Source organism: the organism of the source record quoted next, unplaced genomic scaffold (genome assembly GCF_019419815.1).
Source record: "Pyrus x bretschneideri cultivar Hongxiangsu unplaced genomic scaffold, Pyrus_bretschneideri_v1 Contig40, whole genome shotgun sequence".
Classification (NCBI taxonomy): domain Eukaryota; kingdom Viridiplantae; phylum Streptophyta; class Magnoliopsida; order Rosales; family Rosaceae; genus Pyrus; species Pyrus x bretschneideri.
The window spans coordinates 1,412,995-1,429,710 of NW_025999724.1; the positions used below are offsets into that span (position 1 = coordinate 1,412,995).

The 16,716-nt window shown below is 36.5% G+C and overlaps 1 long non-coding RNA gene across 1 annotated transcript; it reads right to left on the minus strand.

Annotated features, from left to right (window-relative positions):
- Positions 1 to 210: 210 nt before the first annotated feature.
- Positions 211 to 3,658, minus strand: LOC125469187. Its single transcript, XR_007251535.1, has 2 exons — positions 3,184 to 3,658; positions 211 to 412 (listed from the first exon to the last, which is right to left on the minus strand). It is a non-coding gene; the product is annotated as an uncharacterized LOC125469187 (long non-coding RNA).
- Positions 3,659 to 16,716: the final 13,058 nt, after the last annotated feature.

The window sequence follows — 16,716 nt, forward strand, 5'->3', positions numbered from 1 at the left end:
ACTTGATATTTTTATTTTTAATGTGTTTTATGATTTTTAATCTCAATCTTTGCCTATAATATACTATAAAAACACATAAATAAATAAAACTTAAATTTTAAAATTTATATAGAATAATAATTGACACACGCCGACTCAGAAAGTCCACTAGGACTCCGAATCAAGCTGTGCTGGCCAACACTCGAAAGGTGACAAAGCCATAGAATGTGATAATGTGTAAAGTGTGAATAAATTTAAACTTAAAAGTTCCTATATACACAACTACGCGGTGAGTGGGTATAGACCCATTTCACACGTGATACAGAGCAAAAGACAAGTACAGTGAACAAGATAGTAATTATACCATCAATATAAGCCACTAGGACTGGGAGTGCCACATGTCGTCGTCGATACGGAACCATGCTATTAGAACCTGGAGGGGTAAAAATAGAAAGTGTGAGTGATCAAAACAAAGATTTTCAAAATCATTTCCATTATCAAAGGTGGTAACCCCTCGCCGTAAAACTCGAATAGTTTCCAGCAAATCATACTACGTAGAAGTATGAAATCAAAAATATACTAATAGTAAACTCAGAAGTATAATACTACTCAGCATCTCATTAGCAATATAAATAATCATGTGCTTAATAAACCATATTAGCACGCAAGCTGGAGTCACCTATAGTGACCTGTATGACTTATTCATATCTTATCACATATCTCATCAATCATGACTAGCATATAAGTTGGAGTCACATATTGTGACCTGTATGACTTATCCATCTCTCATCAATCAATGCTAGCCAATAGCTCAATAACATGCTAGCCAATAGCTCAATAGCATGCTAGCCAATATCTCAATAACATGCTAGCCAATAGCTCATCACCATGCTAGCCAATAGCTCAATAACATGCTAGCCAATAGCTCATTTACCAAATCCTGCACATGAGTCGGAACCACCTAAAGTGGTCTGTATGACAGGCTGGGTGTAAATAAATACGCTCAAGTGCTACAATCACGTGAAGGCTGTGCGAAGTATCGCAAGTCACCTATGAGTCGGAACTACCTAATATGGTCTGTACGACAGGCTGGCACCTACCTTGGATTCAAGGTGAGCGTGTGGTGCGGGAGGTGAACGATCACGTGAAGGCTAGGCCCTGGCCACGGGTGGGAGCACTAATACCGAGGTGCAAGTTTATGAGCTCTAATATATCTTAACACAATCGTACTCACTACCATCAACATCATCAAAGTGTACTTACCTGAATCTCACCTGAGCGTCTGCAGCGTCATTTGGCACTTCAAAGCATTCACAATAATTAGGTTTAGGTAATATATATAAGAATATGCCATGATGCAAATCTAAGAATCAGGCATTTCATAGTATTCCCAAAATATATAATACGGTGTAAAAATATACAATCAATAATGCCCTACTCCCAAACTATTTATTTTCAGGAATAATTATCGGTGAAAAGCCCGATTAGACACTAGTTTAGTTAACTATCATTACTTACATTTTGCTTACTTCAATATCCCTCACATTTTCCACCAATGTCCCTCACAATGCTCAATTCCTCAAGTAAGGCCATTGTCCCAATTATTTAGTCTCATTTATTATATGGCTGCATCTAACGTCTCGTTAGACTACCTACGTACCCTAAACAGGGATCAAACCATTCGTAATTCGCACTATGCCTCAAGGGATTCATAATAATTACAAGTGGGTAATGTGCATAAATCAACTTAATAAGGTTTGTGGAATTGTCAATCATATGTATATATATACGATAGAAAGGAAAAGATCCACTCACCTTAGGTCCGTGCTATGACTCCCTAGCACGCATATCGAGACATCACGAACCAATGTCACCTAGAACAATTATCAGATCACGTCTCAGAGTTCTTACCGATAGAATACATAATTTACATAAAACACATCCCTACGTAATTTACTTCCAAAGTTAAGCGAGTTCGGGCGAGAGCAATCCTAGGATGGATGACCTATTGGGAAGTTCTTGTGTGAGTTCCCAGAAACAAAACCGTGAGGGTGTGGTCGGGGCCTAAAGCGGACAATATCGTGCTACGGTGGAGTCAAGCCCAGGATGTGGTGAGGGTCCAGGCTGGGATGTGACATAATTAATAAACAATATATACATATTCATTACATTTATTGTATTTTATAGTAAGTTTATTTAGTAGTTTAAAAAAATTAAAATCATCAAAATAACTTTTTTCTTATCGTGTCGAAACAGGTTATCTGCGTGTCACTCTCGTGTAAACCTGTTAAGGACCCGTTCTTAACGGGTTATTATCGTGTGACCCGATTAGTTATCGTGATGACCCGAAACCTGTTATTTTAGTGTCGTGTTAACGGATCGTGTAAGAAATTGTCAGGTCTAATATTTAGCTCTATATCTTTGTCTCTTTACATAATACTTACACTTCGTGACTAAAACAACTTTACGAAGATTATATTTTAACACTTTACGTACGTTGTTTCAAAGTCGAATTAGCTTATTTTTGTTGTTCCTCTTTTAAACTTGTATTTCTGAAGTGCAGCGACAATGCGTCAAAGATAATTATTGAATTGGAACCCACTTTCTTTCTTTCAGTTTTTAGAATGGGATGTAATTATGAGCTTGAATAGTGTTATAGCTACCGTATCAAAGAGCATCTCCAACAAACTAGCTAAATGAGCTTGTTTAGCTACTTTAACACAAAATCAAAATGCAGCAAAAACCAACGAACACTAAGTCCAACAGACTAACTACTATAACAAAAATTTCAGCGATGAACAGGGACTAGCTAGATGCAACGAGAACTTAAGTCCAACAGGCTAACTACTTTAACGGAAATTTCAGCAATGGACGGGGACTAGCTAGATGTAACGAGAACTTAAGTTCAACAGATAATGTATTGGTTTGGTACTGAGGTGTTTTTATAAAAAGTGAGTACCAAAAAAAGCTAAGCTCAAAAAAAATGTTTGGTAAACACTTAAAAACAGCTTATTTTCATAATTTTTGGTTAAAAAGAAATAAAAACGTGAAACAACAAAAATAAGTTTATTCTCACAGAACAGTAGAAACAATTTTTTTTTCAAATCACAATAATACCAAATCAGCCCTAACTACTTTAACAGAAATCTTAGCGATGAACAGGGACTAGCTATAGATGTAACGAGGAGAGAGAAAGTAAAGTACCGCTAAACATTAAAAGTTATAAATTCAATGTTTTCTCTCTCCTTCTGCATGTTTGCTACCGTGGGGTGATTGTAGAAGCGATGACGGGCATGCAGCTACACGGGTCTGGGATGAAATTATGCGAGGATGGGTCTCGAAGCCGGAGTTGGTGACGAATGGGTTGTCGTCTGGCAAGACCGTATTTGGAACTCGTTTGGCGCGGCGCTCTGGCGTCTGTGATGGAGAATCAGGGAGAAAGAGATCGAGAGATCATAAGGAAGAAGGCGAAAAAGGACGAGGCAAGGAAAGGAAAGAGAAAGGGAGAAAGGAAGGGAGAGAAGAAGCAATGGTTCTAGAAATTGGTAGAACCGGTGGTTTTTATTTTTTATTTTTTATTTTTTTATTGGTCAAATTAATAAAATATTAAGGGGTTGAATTTTTAAATAACTGTTGTGGCTTATATTTAACTGATAGGAAAAGCGGGCCGGCAGCACATGAAAAAACATAAAGAGAGATGTTTGTAGGATTGTGCAGAAGATGTGTTATTCGTGTAGTGCTTTTATTTATAGTAATAAGGGAGGGAAAAAAGGGGGGGAAGAAATCATTCTCCTCCCAAAAATACAAGTCATAATTGGAAAGTAACAAAGATTTACATAATTATACTTAAATAACAAGTTTATAACAGTAATAAAATATTATAGTGATTTTTTTTAGATACATAAATTAATTTGGCGCTAAATTAGTTTTAATTACTATTAATTAACAAATTCGTAATTGGTACATTTTTTTATTTTTTTTTATTTTTGTCAAAGTAATTGGTACTTTTGAAGATGCTCTAACATGAACCTAATTTTACGCCTTTTGAAGTTTATCTTTCCTTGTAGAAAATGGGAGGTCACTGATTGATGGGGATCGGATCAATAACATATCCTAATCAATTTCAAAAATCAAAGAAAAAAAAGAAGATAATATAAATTAACATATTTTTTACATGCCCGGGTTGGGTAATTCTTGTTCAAGGAAAATATAAATTTTAGGAAACCAGTTAAGATTTAATATATATATATATATATATATATATATATATATATATAGAGTCTTTGTGCGTATGTGAATAATTTTAAAATATAGATTATTGTATGATCTACAACGTTTTATTAATGGTCAAAACTCACTCGTACTCGCCAACTACGATCTAGTGTTATTCCTTGTAAGTAAGAGGTTTTATGTTTGATTATCACCAAAAGTGAATTTGAACCACATTAGTGATAACTTATTGTGAGACTAAGTCCACCCTCTTCATTTATTGTAGATAATATCGTTTGTTTAAAAAAAAAAAAAAAAACTCACTCGTATTCACGTGCATAATTGAACTTAGCAGAAGTGAATGTTATAATATAGAGATTTTTAAATGCGCGATGAATGAGACAAATTTGTGTGGGACTTTGCTTGCCACTTGATTTTGCACACTATAATACTTGTCACATGATAAGTCTTAAATATTATCTTTTGTCATTCTTTTATATATAAAATTCTCATATTATTGTACTAAAAAAATTTCTTATATTATTTTTTATACTAATTAATACACACCATGAGACTAATTTAATGTTTTTTTTTTTTCTTCTTCCCCCCCCCCCCCCCCCCCCTCTCCTTTTTTTTTACTTCCCAATTTTCCCTATGGTACGTTTATGTTTTGCAGTAGGAGTCTTCAGTTTCTTATCTTTCCCACTTCTACCATCATGTTAAAGATGGATAATCAAGCTGTCAAGTGCAAATAGATTGCACTTGTGAAAGTAAGAGGGTGAACCGTATTTATGCAATATGTAAAAATAGTTGTACTTCAACCAAATAAAGTGAAGGATAACCAATAGATTGTGAAAAGAGATCAACTCAATAGTATGGAGTAGTCTGCAAGTTTGTATTGAGAGTTTGCTACAGGATGAGCTGCTGGGCAATGAAATTTTGCCCATACGTGTTTGGAGTTTTTTTTTTTTTTTTTTCATTTCATGATAGTTGGAGAAGATGACTTAATTGTTTTTGCCCCATATTCTTATGAAAAAAGGAAACAAAGAGGGGGGAGAAGATTGCACACGGCAGAGAAAACTGGAGAAGAAAAATGAGAGAGATGAGAAGAGGAAAAAAAAAATGAAAAAGAGGAACAGACAAATTTTGTTACACATGAAGTCTGTGTTAGAATATATACATGAGGAGGGAACAAAAAATGAAAAAGAGGAACAGATAAGTTTTGTTAAACATGAAGTCTGTGTTAGAATATACATACATACATACATATATATATATATATATATATATGTTCCTCTTTTTCATTTTTTTTTCCTCTTATACATACCCACTATTCTTATGATGGAAGGAAGGGCACATAGTGGGGAAGAAGCCAGCAGAGAAAATTTGGGAAGAAAAAGGCCAAGACAGAGGAGATTAGAGGAAAATGAAATCTTAAATTAATCTTATGGTGTATATCAATTAATAGGAAATATAATTACGAGAGTTTTAAATATAAAAGAATAATAAAAGATAATATCTAAGACTTGTCACGTGAAGAATTTTGATTAGATTGTAGTGTCACTCAGTAAAGTCTAGTTGCAAGCAAAGCTCCACACAAATTTTTTTTCGTGATGAACACGGTTCGGTATTTTAAGTATAATAATATAATTGGTTGAAAACTTAAACAAAAGAATTCAACTAATTATATTACAATACTTGATATACTAGACCATGTTCTTGAAACACACAAAAATTTCTCATTAAGATAAATCTTGTAGAAGTTGACACAATTATTCTTGCAATCATCCTTTTGTTCTTTTATTTGTTTGGACTCTCTGATAGGAGCATATTCATGCGACTTAAATGGCTTGTTCTCGTGCATTTACGTTATGTTTCTTTAGTTATTTTAGTCCTTTATGCTTCTTTTGTGTGTTTTCAGGTTCTAAGGGCAAAGTATGCAAAATGGTGCATTTTGGTGCATTTTGGAGTAGTTTGGGGCGTTAAATGGATTGCATATACTTGAAGCCAAGTAGATGGACGAAATTGAAGACCAAAGGAGGCCCTTTGTACCAGAAATTCACACCAACACATCCCATTTCAGATTGCATTCCAATCATTCCAGCCAAGCCACATGCACTCCCTTTAATTTATTCAACCTAGCTGTCAAAGCACATGCACATTCACCCTAATCATTCACATACACAATTTGCCATCATTCACACATTCATTCCACATGCATTCCCTTCACAAATCAGCCACATGCACTTTGCCTTTCATCATTGCACCATAAATCAGCCACATGCACCCATAATCATTCAACCAACTTTGCACATGCATTCATCATCATAACCTAGCTGTCATTACCCTTTAATCACATGCATAAATCAGCCACATGCATCTCCCATCACCATTTCAGATTTCCACCAAGTTCCTAGCTGTCATATCCCCTCCTTTTCACCTATAAATAAGCATCCATTGCAGCCACAATTCATTCATTCCCATTCATACACAATACACAACCATTCACGCCAGAAATTCATCCCCTCTCTATAACACATCCATACTTCACCATTCCTCATATTTTCTGCCCAAAAAGAAGCCTTGAGGTCCCCTACATCCATCCCTATCCTAAACACATCATTCTACACCATCCATAACTCCCCATCCCTCCAAACCTATCCTTAGACCTTGTGCTACAACGAAGAGGAGGAGAAGAGTGCCTAAACGTTCATACAATTCAAGTTTGAGTTGTTGGAATGTTTAGGTGTTTCTTTTCCTCGATTCCAATGTTTAATTTCAATTCTCTTTGTTTTGTACGTATGAGGAACTAAACCCCCCCTTGGCTAGGGGGGATTCGAAATATATGTTTATGCTTGCATTTTGATTTGATTACTTCTAATTGCGTTTCATAAGTTGTGGATTCAATTTGTTTAACTGTTTGATTGATAACTTATTTATGTATGTTTATTGAGAGTATACGCTTAATTTTCATGCATGAATATGACGCTAGAATATAAGTGAGTTTCACCTAATAGTTACGAACTTATATTCACAAGTAGTGGAGGTTGCTTATAAACAATCGTGTTAAACGAATTCTTGGCATAAGTTTCATGCAATCATAGTAACGAATGCCTCGTCAACACTTATAGTTTTCATGATGCTTAATGATTCTTGCTTGTATCTCTATTATGCAATTCATGTAGGGAACTTGTGAGGAATGCTTTGGGTTGTCGTATGCAATCATCCAATTCATTAACTTAAGGAAAATTTGACGGTTAATTTAAGCGGACCTAATTAACCCGGGGCGTTGAGAATTCATGGTTTATTGAGAAGCAATTAGATTCGTTTTATATGCAAGTATAACATGTATGGAGATGAACCCCTTGGCTAGCATTCATTCATTCAATTCCATCACATTCATCTTTACAATCTGTTTTTAAATACAATCTGTGCATTTTAGTTAATTTCGTCAAAACTCAATCCCCCCGTGCTTTAGTGTCCAACTTAGTTAGAAAGTGTCTTAGTTTGTGTTTCTAAGTGTTTTGATTCATTTTATTACCCAATTTCGTCCAAAGTAGTCAAAGTGCTCAAAACTGCCCAGAAAGTGTTTTTAAGGCAGTTTTGAGTGTTTTGGGTGCTGTTTGAGTCTTTTGGTTTGTTTTAGTGTTTTAAGTGTTTAGTTTTGCATTCTTTGAGTCTAGTTTAGTGTTAAAGTGTCTTAGTTTGTGTTTATAAGTGTTTTGATTCAATTTATTACACACATTCGTCCAAAGTCACCAAAGTGCTCAAAACTGCCCAGATTGTGTTTTTAAGGCAGTTTTGAGTGTTTTGGGGCTGTTTTGAGTCCTTTGGTTTGTTTTAGTGTTTTGAATGTTTAGTTTTGCATTCTTTGAGTCTAGTTTAGTGTTTTAAACTTTATTTTACGTTTTTGAGTCAGTTTCCAAGTGATTTTGCAATCCCTCCTAATCCCCGGTTAAGAACGATCCCTACTTATACTTATACTACAATTGATAAAAAGAGGGTTTAATTTGTGTGCGTATAATTCTCGCATCAAATTTTGGCGCCGTTGCCGGGGATTAGCAACTTTGCTAATCCCTTGGATTGTTTTATTTTCGTTTGTGTGTATATATTTTTAGTTTTATTTTGTTGATTTTAGAAGCACAACATGGCATTTGATAATGCTTATCTTTTGTCACAGCTCATGGAAAGGTCCCAAATGCAAAACGTTGATATAGTTGATCTTCAATCAAGGAATAACGTGTTTTCCAATACTTACAATTCGGATTGGAGTGATCATTCAACTTCTATGTGGTGGGAACCTCAAAATGTTCAACAAGAAAGATATTGGGAGCCACCTCATATTCAATATGCCCAACCAAACTCAAATTCGTCAATAGATTATAATCAAATTCTTAATGAATTAAACTCTTTGGTGCAGGGTTCACAAAATCAAGCTAAGGAGACTCACCAAGAAACATATTGGCAACCATATGAGGATTCATATGCACCACCACAGCCTTCCCCTCAATCTTCACATCCAAATTCAGGTATATCAAATTATTATAATGAAGTTATTCAACAACTGAATTCTGTGGAGCAGGGCAGGGAAGCTCAACCATTTCAACAAGACGCATTTTGGCGACCAATTGAGGATTTCTATCAAGCAAAAAAGTTGGCTGAGTGGAACAATCAATTTAGGCAGAATGCAGAATGCATGGAACAAATTCAAGAACAAATGGTTGAAGATGAGCCCATGGATGAATTGCTACTGCTCGAAGAGGAGGAGGATGCACAAGGCACGGCAAGGGAAGAACAACCCTTGCCGCAACCTCCCAATATTCCTACACCACCCCATTCAAGTAACGTTGTTCCAAATTTAATTATTTCTAACTTTGTTCCCCCAAATGCACCCTTCCCTGGCAGGTTCATGCAATCCATGAAAGATGAGGGGAAGAAAGACATCTTGGACACCTTTCCAACAATTCACGAGGAAAAAGTGGTTGAGGAGCATCTTGAATTCATCAAGGAGGAAATTGGAGTGGATCACACAGCCACAACCTTCAAAATGTCCAATCTGAATGAAAACATCCCTTGTGCATTTGTTGAATGTGCTGCGACTTTAGAGCCAATATTGCAGCCCATAGGTAAGCCACCAACTCAAAATCCAAAGTCGTTTTTGACTAATATGTTGTTGATGTCAATGATTAGGGCACCCACTCTTGAAATTCAACCATTGCCGGAACATTTCAAGTATCATCATCCATTCAATGATCAACTCCATGCCGTGGGTTCCATTAAGGCATGATTGTGTTCTTCGTCCGGCTACAAGACGTAAAAGCAAGCGCTACTTGGGAGGCAACCCAATACAGTAAATAAAACTTTTGCTTGTTCATTGATTTTTTTCGATAAATTACAATTGTATCTAAACATGGCAGAAAGATGGAGCCTTTACAAAGGTTGTGTACGTGAGGCCCCACTACGTGGCAACACTCTCGGAGCAAGAGGTCTCGGAGCAGGAGGCATCGGAGCAGGAGGCATAGGAGCAGGAGGCATCGGAGCAGGAGGCATAGGAGCGGGAGGCACCGAGAATAGATCATTCAAGGCCCCAAACCTTGGTGGAACGCTGGATGACCCAGGAAAGAGGTGCATCTGGAAGAAAGCTGCAAACCGTTGACGGTCATCAAGCTCATCAAGCTTCCTCTTCATGCCTGATGAATAATTATTTGCAAGCACGTGCAAAGTTCTATTCTCGTGCTTAAGTTGTTTTATCTCTTGCTTCAGGTTCTCCACCTCCGCCATCAATGATTCAACCTGACGGGAGCGAGCAAGGAGGCGTTGGCCCATGTTTGACACAGAACCAGCGCACTGAACGCTGAGAGCCAGGGACTCTTGAACGGCCAACTCATCGGACCGTCCTGAAAGCAGCTGACTATCTCTGGGAATGAGGAGGTTCCGAGCTACTATCGTAGCTGTTGTGGCGTCCTGCATCACGGAATCTTCACCTGTAAGAGGACCGTTAGAAGATAAGAAAGAAGGGCGCCATACGTTACCTTGAAGCGGCACGCCCGTATCACTGCGGAGACTCAATTCTAAGCTAAGGTTCGATGGGTTTGCCATTTTTTTAAAAAAAGTGTTCAAAGAGAAGGGGTGGACGGAGTAAATTTTCAAAGGGCCGGAAACGAGTTTCAAGAGTGGGAAATCTTCAGAGTGTGTAAGTTGGCGGTGATCGATAGCTCTATAAAAAGCCAAGGCAACGCGTCCATCGATTCAAAAAGCCGGAATTTGAGGCGTAAAGTTCGGCGACGCTCCCTCAGCTTTTCAGAAAACGCGTTCAACACGTGGAGGCCATCATCGCAGCTACACGTCTTTAGCCGACAAGCGCAAAGTTCGGCGACGCTTTCTCTGCTTTTCAGAAAGCGCCTGCTCAGAAATCGAAGAGGCGTCTTCAAATATCGAAGAGTCGTCACTATTTCAAAAAGCCGGATTTGCGGGATCAAAACGTTTGTCGACAAGGGTAAGAGAACAGTACCACCACTTGCTATCCCTATATTTGTCGACTTTCATCTTTTATGGCAAGGCAAACCTGAAGAAAATGCCCAACTCTTTCTCACCTCTGAGGGCGCACTCCCAGCAAAGCCTTTCGAAACACTCACTTCTTTCTTCTTCCCCAAAGATGATACCAGATGCCTGGAGTACAGATGACCCAGGAGGAAGCAGCACAACAAATACATGTGCTGATTCATTCACCGCTTCTTCAAAAGCAAAGGTATCTCATATCATCAAGGTCAAAAGCAAAAGTATCCCATATCATGCTCTTTCCTTGTCTTTTCCTTTGTCTTTGTTATTAATCGCATAGCAAAGTGAAAGAAGCAATCAGCCGGCACTTGGAGTCTATCTAGACTCTATTCCCTGGTTGCTTACCTAGCTTTGCTGAGCTATCCTCTAACCCTCTTCAATACGAATTGGAGAGATTGAACAAAGAAACAGATAAGAGAAGGAAGCTCAGACCTTCGGGGGAGACCAAAGGAAGCCTGCTGCCCAGTTCAAGAGTAGCACAAAGGAAAATCAACGATGGGAGCAGCGCAGTTCAAGAGTAAGCCTGTGGAATCACAAAGATCCAAGCCTCACTGCAATCACCAAGGAGAAGATGGAACGAAAACTCCATAACCAGATTTGCATCTCTAAACTCTTCTCTTTGTTAAATACATTCTGCCATGTTTAGTATGTTTAATTGCTGTTTGTTTGTGTTTAGTGTGGTTTTTAACATTGAGGACAATGTTTGATTTAAGTGTGGGGGAGTTACTAAAGTGTTTTAATGTAAATTCGTAGGATTTTATCCACCATAACTTCAAATGTTGTTTCTTGCTGTTTTTAAGTGTGTTTAGTGTGTTTTGACTTAAAAATTTGAAAATCACATAAAAATTTGAAAAACATGTTTTGAAAAGCCTAAAAAGAGTGTTTTGAGTCGTTTTTGTGTGTTTGTGTCTTAGGATACCTTCCAACACAATGATAAGGATTTGGTTTGTAATTGCATGACTGTTAAAAAGAGTTATAAACATAGAGAAAAGTTTGATTTACTCTTGGTATATGCTTGGTTATGGTTATAATGTATGACTTCACATGCAATCATAAAAGAAAAATTCGTTTTTGTAACATGCTTGAAGGAAGGAACTCAAACAAACGCTACAACCCTGTGAGACTCGAGCCATTACCTTCTTTGGAGAGTTATAATCTGTGATTCTTTGTTTTCTAAAGTTGTTGCATGATCTCATTATTCCTTGCTTGGTTGCTACTTAGAATGCAATTATATCATGATAGAACTAAATGCTAGAACTTATATCCGTTTCATTCAAAGCATGACATTGAATTGCATAACATATATCAAGATGAAGTTGTGTAACCACCACCATAGCCAAATAGCCTTACTTCCCATATTTCGTATATGTTGTAAGTTTTAACCCTGTTGAGCCTTGTTTAGCCTTTATTCTTTGTTTACCCACATTTTCCTCACCTAGCCTAGTTTAGGACAATCCCCACCCTTGTTCTTAAAAGATAGTGAGCATGACTTAATTGAATTCCTTTTGAGTTACATTATGAAAGAAAATAAGTGTGGGGGAGAGAATGTTTAAGTGTTTATGTATGTTTTGAGATTCAAAAGAAAAGAAAAAAAAAAGAAAGAAAGAAAAAAAAAAAAAAAAAAAAAAGAGTTTGAAAAAAATGAAAGAATGAGTGATTGAAGAAAGGGTCCAAAACACCAATTCTGGCCGTAAATTGTCTAAATTCTCCCTTTCTGTTCAAAAGTTGAGTTTTCATTCAAAAGTGAATTCTTAGTTGATTGAAGTGCTTTGCTCACTATTTCTTTAAGAACCTTTGTTTTCCATATCCCTTCTTTGTTATCCATACGCCCCGAACCCCATTACAACCCGTGACTTCAATCTTGAGTGTTATGTGCTTCAATTTGTGGAGTTTGAACTTGGTATGAGCATATGGTGTCCCTGGTTCTTGCGTCTAAGTAGTAGCATTCCATTCATGAGATCATATCTAAACATGCTTATTAACTCTTGAAATTGCTCTCTTTGTGATATATATATATATATGAGTGTTCGTTTTCATTAATCTTCTCACAAATGACTAGATTAGGGTGTGTAGTTAGAAAATCTGAGTGAAAATCGAGTGCATATCTTGTAAGGAATTGAGCAAATTCTCTAAGGCATGTTACTACATTCAAAACATGGTTTTAAATGCTTAATTGTGAAATAGTATGTGGTGACTATGATTAAGAATGTACTTAAGTGTGAAGATGACAAAAATCTGTGAGAATGATGATTTTTAACATGTCATGTGCATTGGAAATCCCTAAGACGATTGTTGGAAGGTTTAGGTTGTGTTTTACTTGTTTTGTTTCGTTTCGTTTTGTTTTGTTTTTCTTTCTGTTTTGCTCGAGGACTAGCAAAAGATAAGTGTGGGGGTATTTGATAGGAGCATATTCATGCGACTTAAATGGCTTGTTCTCGTGCATTTACGTTATGTTTCTTTAGTTATTTTAGTCCTTTATGCTTCTTTTGTGTGTTTTCAGGTTCTAAGGGCAAAGTATGCAAAATGGTGCATTTTGGTGCATTTTGGAGTAGTTTGGGGCGTTAAATGGATTGCATATACTTGAAGCCAAGTAGATGGACGAAATTGAAGACCAAAGGAGGCCCTTTGTACCAGAAATTCACACCAACACATCCCATTTCAGATTGCATTCCAATCATTCCAGCCAAGCCACATGCACTCCCTTTAATTTATTCAACCTAGCTGTCAAAGCACATGCACATTCACCCTAATCATTCACATACACAATTTGCCATCATTCACACATTCATTCCACATGCATTCCCTTCACAAATCAGCCACATGCACTTTGCCTTTCATCATTGCACCATAAATCAGCCACATGCACCCATAATCATTCAACCAACTTTGCACATGCATTCATCATCATAACCTAGCTGTCATTACCCTTTAATCACATGCATAAATCAGCCACATGCACTCTCTCAATTGCGTAGAGCATTAAAAATATGTGATATTATCGTATGAGTATATTGTCGACCATTGTGAGTCCTTTGATTTTGTAAACTAGTGCTTGTCCAACTGCATATGTGTGTATATATACTATATATGTTTATGCTAATTGCCTTAATTTTGTCTTTTTTGTTTGTGATGAAGATGGTCCTATAGCTAATTAGATATATATATATATATATATATATATATGTATATGTATGTATGTATGTAAGTATGTATGTATGTATAGAGGTTGCTTGATGTCATATCTTTTCTATTGACTATCATGCAAAAGAAGAAGAAAGACAAACCATCCTTTCCTTAATAAAAGAAAGGGGGAAAACAATAGAAAATAAGAAATGTGTAGAGTCATTTTTCATGCATGGATAATTTTGAACTACATTCCAAACAGGAGAAGGAGATTTGGATGATTTGGTTGGTGGTTGGAGGTGACAACAAACATCAAAGACAGAGTTGATGGATAAATTAAATTAGTGGCAACGTGAAAAGCATGGAATGGAACTGACGGTGACTTGCAATAAGAATTAGGATTCTCTCTCTTTTCATTTCACCGTCTATGTATCTGTCGAGTGAAAAAGAACAACAACATTTTTAGGAAATTTGTCATCTTTATTGCGAACCAATTTATTTTATTCCCTAGCTACTATTGGTTTTCTTCTTCTTTAATTCTTTCTTTATTTATGTGTTACATGACTCAGGACCTCAGGTTAATGCCAACTCTTGGCCTCTTGATTCCCACCAAAGTTCTAGTTTTTCTTTCCTAATTATTTCTATATTCGTATAGATCAAAGATTTAATATGGCATGTGTTAATAGTTTGTGCACAATCTTTTCAGGTACAGTTACATGCATGCATCTGGATCTAGTTGAAATATGTTCAATCCCCTGAAGTATCGAAAGATAATAAATAATTAGCTCAAATTCTCTCCTTTTTAGAAAATGCCACTCTTTGTAAGAAATCAAAGGAGTACAAATAGATCTTCCAATAAAGAAAATTCTAACCAGAAGTTTCAACAAAAATTACTACATCACAATATGTGCAAAACCAAGGTTTTAAAAGACGCTAGGTGCTAGTCGGGCGGTGGGTTAAGGCCTAGCGCCTAGGCAGACTAGACGGATTTAATTAAATTTATTATATTTCTTGTAAATAAGTGTATGTTTATACTTAAAATATATATGATTTCATCATAAACTACAAAATAGAATGACATATCTATTATGAGCTATTCGAACATAATGAAAACGTGGGAACAAATATATAATGTGTGTTCATTTAAATATTTCTCTTATAATTTATTGAAAAAATAAAATGCAAAATAAAAGTTATTTATTTACTGTCTAAGTGAGTTACAACCTAGGCGGGTTTGGGCGAGCTAGGCGGTCTAGACGAGTGCGTCAGTAGGTCTAGGCCCCCTTTCTTAATTTTCAAACGCTTAGGCATTAGTCGGGGGGGGGGGTGGATAGCCGCCTAGCGCCTAGGCGGGAATTTTTAGAACAGTGTGCAAAACATGTTTTCCTAGCTTATGAGCCACATTTGTGTATTCTTTGTGGAACTTAGTTGTTGTGAAGTTAGGGTTAAGATTTGTTTTTAATTAGAGCTTCTTTGTATATGTGGTTTTGTTTTATGGTTATTGTGTTTTGTTGGTGCTAACTGCGATTCGACTGACTCGATCGGTGGATTGGTGAGGTACACCGTACATGATGGTCATGGAAGAAAAGACTTGTGTTAATAAACAGAGTCTAATTAGGCCATCATGTACTTCAGTTAAACTTCTGTGTGTACTTGCAACTTTTCTTTAAATTCTATCTCTTTTAATATTTTCTTTTATCAACGAAGCTTAAGTTTGAAAAAAAAAAAAGGATAATATTAGGGAGATTAAAAATTTTAAACCAAATGATGTGTCATTAGTAGAAAATAAACACGTTAATCAAAACTTAAGTAATAATCCAATCATCAATAACACATCATTTGGTTTAAAAATTTGGTCTCCCTAAAATTATCCTAGTGTTATAAACTTCTTGTTTAAGTGTGATTATGTAAATTGTAGATTAGATTCGATTCTAGTTATTCTTCCCTATTAGAACTTGTATTCCTTGGAGGTCTTTCTCTTATTACTATAAATAAAGGCATTGCGTAGGAGGAATAACACACATCCTCTACACAACCACAACCCTACAAACATATCTTTCTCTATATTTTCTCTTTGTGCCGCCGGCCCCTTCCCTTATCAGTTAAATATAGGCCACAACATGTTATCAACACTTTCTTACCGCTGCGCTTAGGAATCTGATGTGGAAGCTTTCTGCATCAAACCAGTTCACCAATATTATCACGCAATCAGGTTCTTCCAAAACAATTGTTTTATCTCGATATTTTTGTAGCCCTGATAGTATGAACATTTATCATAATGCATGATCCAACTTTACGTTTTTCGAATTTTAGATTCTACATAAATTGTGTTTGCATTATATCCATAATTGTTGAATTATGTGAATATGATATTGCCATGAATTGGATCAAATATATGTTCGTTCATTAAAATTATATATGCCTTGAATTAATTGAAAAACAAAATAAAAAATTTTAGGGTTCTTCGAACCCATGACTCGAGTTGCAAAACTCGAGTCGCTAGCCCAGGCCTGCAGCCTGTGTGGCTGAGCCTAGCCGCATGACCATGAAATTGGAGCCATGGGCTCCTGTTCTGAAACCCAGAAACAAACTCGACGCCTTCCGTGGTGTGTTCTCCCTCACAAGTGGGCATACAGCCCAACCTTGACCTTAGGTCACCATCCCGATGGCCTGAAGCTCCACCGATGTAGGTTAACTGAGATTCCTTCAAATCTCATCAGATTTTTCAATTTTTCGATTCAAATTTGTAAGGTTTTGGTCAAAACGTTGAGATTTCTCAATCTCCGTTCTTATTCATGATCTCTATTAACTAACGAACTCGCCCTTGAGGTTTCTATCCCAAAACAT